This window comes from Amphibalanus amphitrite, unplaced genomic scaffold (assembly GCF_019059575.1).
Source record: "Amphibalanus amphitrite isolate SeventyFive unplaced genomic scaffold, NRLGWU_Aamphi_draft 001948F_arrow, whole genome shotgun sequence".
Classification (NCBI taxonomy): Eukaryota; Metazoa; Arthropoda; class Thecostraca; order Balanomorpha; family Balanidae; genus Amphibalanus; species Amphibalanus amphitrite.
This window is the reverse complement of record NW_024883441.1, coordinates 74,519-80,518: the sequence shown is the minus strand read 5'-3', so window position 1 is coordinate 80,518 and position 6,000 is coordinate 74,519.

Below are 6,000 nucleotides of genomic sequence, written 5' to 3'. Positions count from 1 at the left end.
TGACGGGGCTCTGTGACTGCCAGACACAGAGGGCCAGGGAGCCGGCGCCCTGCTGACGGGGCTCTGTGACTGCCAGACACAGAGGGCCAGGGAGCCGGCGCCCTGCTGACGGGGCTCTGTGCCTGCCAGACACAGAGGGCCAGGGAGCCGGCGCCCTGCTGACGGGGCTCTGTGCCTGCCAGACACAGAGGGCCAGGGAGCCGGCGCCCTGCTGACGGGGCTCTGTGCCTGCCAGACACAGAGGGCCAGGGAGCCGGCGCCCTGCTGACGGGGCTCTGTGACTGCCAGACACAGAGGGCCAGGGAGCCGGCGCCCTGCTGACGGGGCTCTGTGACTGCCAGACACAGAGGGCCAGGGAGCCGGCGCCCTGCTGACGGGGCTCTGTGCCTGCCAGACACAGAGGGCCAGGGAGCCAGGGACGGCGGCAGTGGGCCAGGGATGGCGGCAGTGCACAGTGGGGATTTTTACGTTCCAGCGCGACTTTATTCCAAAACCCCTTTTTCGCTTTGGATAGCTTTTTTTTGTATCAGTTGGATTAGGAAATGTCTGAAATTTTCATATTTGGCATTGTTTTGTCTGTGTGTTCACAGAAAAGCGATGAAAAACGTGCCCAAAGTTCACATTTGTACGCAATTCAATGGGCTCAGTAAAAGTATCCAAAAGTAGGCCTCACTTTCATTGGCTGGTCCTGTTTGTTTTATTTGAACGGGATTTTTAAATTGCTTATCTCATATGAAAAGCGCATTGGCATGAGGAAGGGGATGACAAGCAGAAATTAAACCATAACCTAACTAAGGTTACAAAAATGTCATTTTTAAAGAACCCTTAATGCCGCCCCACACTGGACCTCGCATGCGGGTTGCGAGTTTGCGGGTTTTGAGTTTGCTGGCATGATGCTGATTTATAGAGTGATTAGACCGTTCCCTCATGGTAAGTTCATGATTGCAGTGAAGCCGGCACACCTTCAAACAATTACATATAGTCGCAATACCAGCGTAACGAACCAAAATTCGACTCCAACGAAAAACCCGCAAACCTCGCAGAACTCGCAGACCTCGCAGCGAGGAAAATCGAAAGTTGACACAAAATCAACTTTTGGAATGCGATCCAAGGTGGCTCGCAAGCTAAGAACATGCAGACTCGCTTGTTAGATGGTAGTATGGGTCAAACAGCATACATTGTATTATTTAATTTTGAAGAAACCCGAAAACCCAAAAACCCGCAACCCGCATCCGAGTTCCAGTGTGGGGCGGCCATTACAGGCACCATATTAACCCACGCCCCGTAGGGGAGGGGGCCGAAACGGCCCCGCCTGTCCTTTTCCGTGTATATCTCCTAAACGGCTGCAGACATCGCCACCAAACCTTCAGGACCCCTCCGGGCATCAATTTTACACATTGTGACCAAAGGTTTTTCCAGAGGCTATGATAGGTTGGCCACAAATGACGTCAGAATGACGTCATGTTCTGCCATTTTCGACCGAAAAAAGAGCTTCGCGAGTAGAGCTGTCGGGACTACAGCTTTGAAGATGCAAAAACAATATAAAGACATAAAAGGTGTAAAATTCACAGGGCTACAAAACTGCAGTCTCGGATGTTTGAAATTTTTGAATTTTGACCCCAACAATAAAAAAGTAATTGACTACTTTTGATACATCTCAGTGGCCGTCGTGGCACGTGCCAAGTGAGAAGTCAAGGGTGTTCAAGCTGTTTTGCAAAAGTAGTGATTTTGAGAGGCTCATATCTCAGCAGCCGCTTGGGCGATTGTCTTGCGGTAATTTTTTTGTAGGGTAGCTGCATCCCTTGTACCAAAGTTCGGACACTCTTGATCTATGTGAGTGACCCCCACTGCACGTGCAAAATGCAAAAGTAGGGGTGCCAAATTCTTCCCATTTCAATAACTCTGTAATTACTGGGGCGATTTCGCTGAAACTTGGCTTACAGGTAGGCACCCGCCAGACAATGCATTCCCACGTGTTGGGGTTAGGGTGCTACTGCACGTGCGCACGTGCAGGGGGCGTTTCCAGATCTCGAGAACGGCTGAGTTGATCGCGCTCAAATGAGTTGATCGCCCCAACAGTGTACCGTTGGGGACCGTTTAGTAGGGTGCCGTGCAAAAGTCAGTTTAGACCCCGTTTGGGTTTATTCACTGATTTAAATGTTGCATATTTTCTGAAAGACAAATTCATTAGGAAAAGCATGACAAGCGTAAATTTTACAACGGCCTCAGTACACCTCGCCGACCGAGGGGGGGGGGGGGGGTGCCCTCCCGTAGGGTTTTCCGTGATAGTTCCGAATACGCCGGCGATAGAGAGCTGAAACTTCGCATACCTGACTTTTGATTCAAGCCAAAGCTTGCGACCTCAACTGCATTTTCAGGTCAGGTCAGGTCACTGACCTAAGACGATATAAAAGAACCTCTGCAGGGTCCTCAGATGTCGTAACTTCGCAACGCCCTCAGTGCTAGAGCAGCTTTCACTGGGAGATGAAACTAACAGGAGGTGGTATCCTCGAGAGGTCTGAAAACTCGTGCACCTAGATTTTTTTAAAAGGTCACATGAGGTCAGGTCGCTCACGTGACCTCACCATTATAAGTCAATGGAGTAAAATGAAAACTGCTATTTAGGCGCCGGGAACGATCTCAAACCATCTCAAGCACAAGAAATCGTGATTTTATGCACTCCTTGTAGAGTCTGATCACTCTGATGCTTCACTTTTGCATTGGTAACCTTTCCTGACGCCATTATTACGTCACTAGGGTCATAAAAGTTATTAGTCAATAACTCCTGAGTCCTGAGTAACCCTCGCCCTGGCAGGGCATTTTTCATAAAGCGGCCTGGCAGGGTGAGGGGTCGATGCGCCTCCCTCGCGATTGGCTTCTATGACACCAAGAAACACCAAATTTGGTGGGTAGGTGGCCCCTTGGAGTTCTTGCTCCTGTGCAAATTTGGTTGCTCAAGGTCAATATTTTGGAGGGTTTGGGGGAATAAATGTAAAAAATTCGCTAAAACAGGTCAAAAGTTTTTCGTTGATACCCCCCCCCCCCTCCAGACTTTTCGACATATCTTCAGAACCGCTGCGCCGATCGTCACCAAACTTTCAGTATCTTCCCCAACAGCAATTTTACCCATTGTGACCAAAAACTTTTCCAAAGGCTATGATAGGTTGGCCGAAAATGACGTCAGAGTGACGTATGTTCTGCCGTTTTCGACAAAAAAAAAAAAGGTTTCACGGGAAGAGCTGTCAGGTCTATAGCTTTGAAGATACAGAAACCGTTTGAAAATAAAAGGTGTAGAATTACCAGGGCTACAAAACTGCCATCTCATAATTTTGAATTTTTTGAATTTATACCCCAAAAAAATTTGAATGCAATTGCCAAAAAATCCAAAAAGCTTTTCGATTTTCGAAAAAAACGGAATACATGAGACAGCCCTTACCGACTTCCATTACCATACACAATTTAAGATTGATGCTTTTTTTGGCCAAGTTCTAGGGAAAAACTGTTCAAAATTGATGACGTCATATTTCTAAACTCATTTTTTTAGCAATTCTAGACCACTTAGCGCAAAATAAAAACCACCATTAGTTTCGCCGTGACGAGTTGCATCGAATCAAAAATCCATTTTATGCAAAAGTATCAACTTTGAATTTTGACCTTTTTTGACCTGACAATTGACATTGACCTCACCTCCACCAGGAATTGACCTAAACCGTTTCTGATGGTCTTATAACCAACACCATTGAGTTTGAAATGAAAAATTGGCCATAAAACATGCATCACACAGCCCTAGTAAAATTTGGTTCATGTGCTGACCCTTGGTGACCTGACTTGTGACCTGACCTGGTATTATCAGTGACCTCTAATAGCAACATATGTACTAGGTAACTGATACACTATCGCTGATTTTCGATAAAATGAGTTTTACTCGATGTTACAGCGCATTTCCTGGAAGACCCGTGACCGGCAAAATATTTTATCTTTGACCTGACCTGTGACGACATCGGTGACACCGAGGTCAATGAAATTGGAATCCCCTAACTTAAGCATGACTTAACCCGGCAGGCGTTGGGCTTCCCGGCCACCTTCCGCGCGGTGGGGGGAGGACATTCCCCCCCTGTATCTCCGAAACTACTGGACGGATCCGTAAAATTCAAACGGCGTTCGATAGCCCTGCCAAATTTGTCGAAGGAAACCAAAGTTCATTGACCTTGAGGTCACCAATGACGTCACAGGTCAGGTCATATAATAAAATGTTTCACCGTTCACGGGCCTTCTAGGGAATGCACTATAACAGCGAGTAAAACGCATTTTGTCCAAAATCAGAGATAGGGCGTCAGTTGCCTAGTACATATGATGCTATTAGAGGTCACTGATAATACCAGGTCAGGTCACAGGTCAGGTCACCAAAGGTCAGCTTATGAACCCAACTTTACTAAGGTTGTGCGATGCATGTTTTATGGCCAATTTTTCATTTCCAACTCAATGGTGTTGGTTACAAGACCATCAGGTACGCTTTAGGTCACTTTCTAGTGGCGCTCAGGTCAAGGTCAGGTCAAAAAGGTCAAATTTCAAAGTTGATAGTTTTGCATAAAATGTATATTGATTCAATGCAGCTCGTCACGGGGAGTCTAATGGTGGTCTTTGTTTTGCGCTACGAGGTCTAGAATTGCTAAAAATTGAGTTTGAAAATTTGTCGTCATCAATTTTGAACAGTTTTTCGCTATACCTTGGTAAAAAGAGGTATCGATCTCAAATGTGGTATGTGGATAGAAAGCGATAGGGACTATAACATATATTCCGGTTTTTCGAAGTTCAAAAACTATAGATTTTTTGTTGTTATATTCAAAAGTCTATTTTTTTCTTGGCGCTCAAATCCAAAAATTCTAAAAATCCGAAATAGCAGTTTTGTAGCCCTCTTAATTCTACACCTTTTACGTCCGAAACATTTTTCTGTATCTCTAAAGCTGTAGGCCTGATAGCTCTTCCCGCGAAACCTTTTTTTTTTGGGTCGAAAATGGCAGAAATGACGTCACTCCGACGTCATTAGCGGCCAACCTATCATAGCCTTTGGAAAAAAGTTTTGGTCATAATGTGCAATAGCTATTGACGGGAGGGTACTGAAAGTTTGGTGACGATCGGCGCAGCGGATCTGGAGATATATCCAAAAAACTAGAGGGGGAAAATGCCCCCCACCGCCTGGAAGGTTAAGTAAAACTTAACTCGCGCCCGGCTGGGGGTCTTGGATTTCCACGCTCTGCTGGGAGGGGGGTGTTTGAACACCCCCCTTTCTAACTCAGCTCCTTGGCCACGTAGCGATACGCGGAAAGGCGGCGTTCGAAAGAGCGTCAAAAAAGACGTGCTAGATCGGAAATATCCCCACTGTGCAGTGGGCTGGGAGCGGCGCCAGTGGGCCGGAGACGGCGCCAGTGGACTGGGGGCGGCGCCAGTGGACCGGGGACGGCGCCAGTGGGCTTGGGGACGGCGCCAGTCACACAGGGCCGGGGACGGCGCCAGTGGACCGGGGACGGCGCCAGTGGGCTGGGGACGGCGCCAGTGGGCTGGGGACGGCGCCAGTGGGCTGGGGACGGCGCCAGTGGGCTGGGGACGGCGCCAGTGGGCTTGGGGACGGCGCCAGTCACACAGGGCCGGGGACGGCGCCAGTGGACCGGGGACGGCGCCAGTGGGCTGGGGACGGCGCCAGTGGGCTGGGGACGGCGCCAGTGGACCGGGGACGGCGCCAGTGGGCTTGGGGGCGGCGCCAGTCACACAGGGCCGGGGACGGCGCCAGTGGACCGGGGACGGCGCCAGTGGGCTGGGGGCGGCGCCAGTGGGCTGGGGACGGCGCCAGTGGGCTGGGGACGGCGCCAGTGGACCGGGGACGGCGCCAGTGGGCTTGGGGACGGCGCCAGTCACACAGGGCCGGGGACGGCGCCAGTGGACCGGGGACGGCGCCAGTGGACTGGGGACGGCGCCCGCAGCTGCTCGGACAGCCACCGCAAC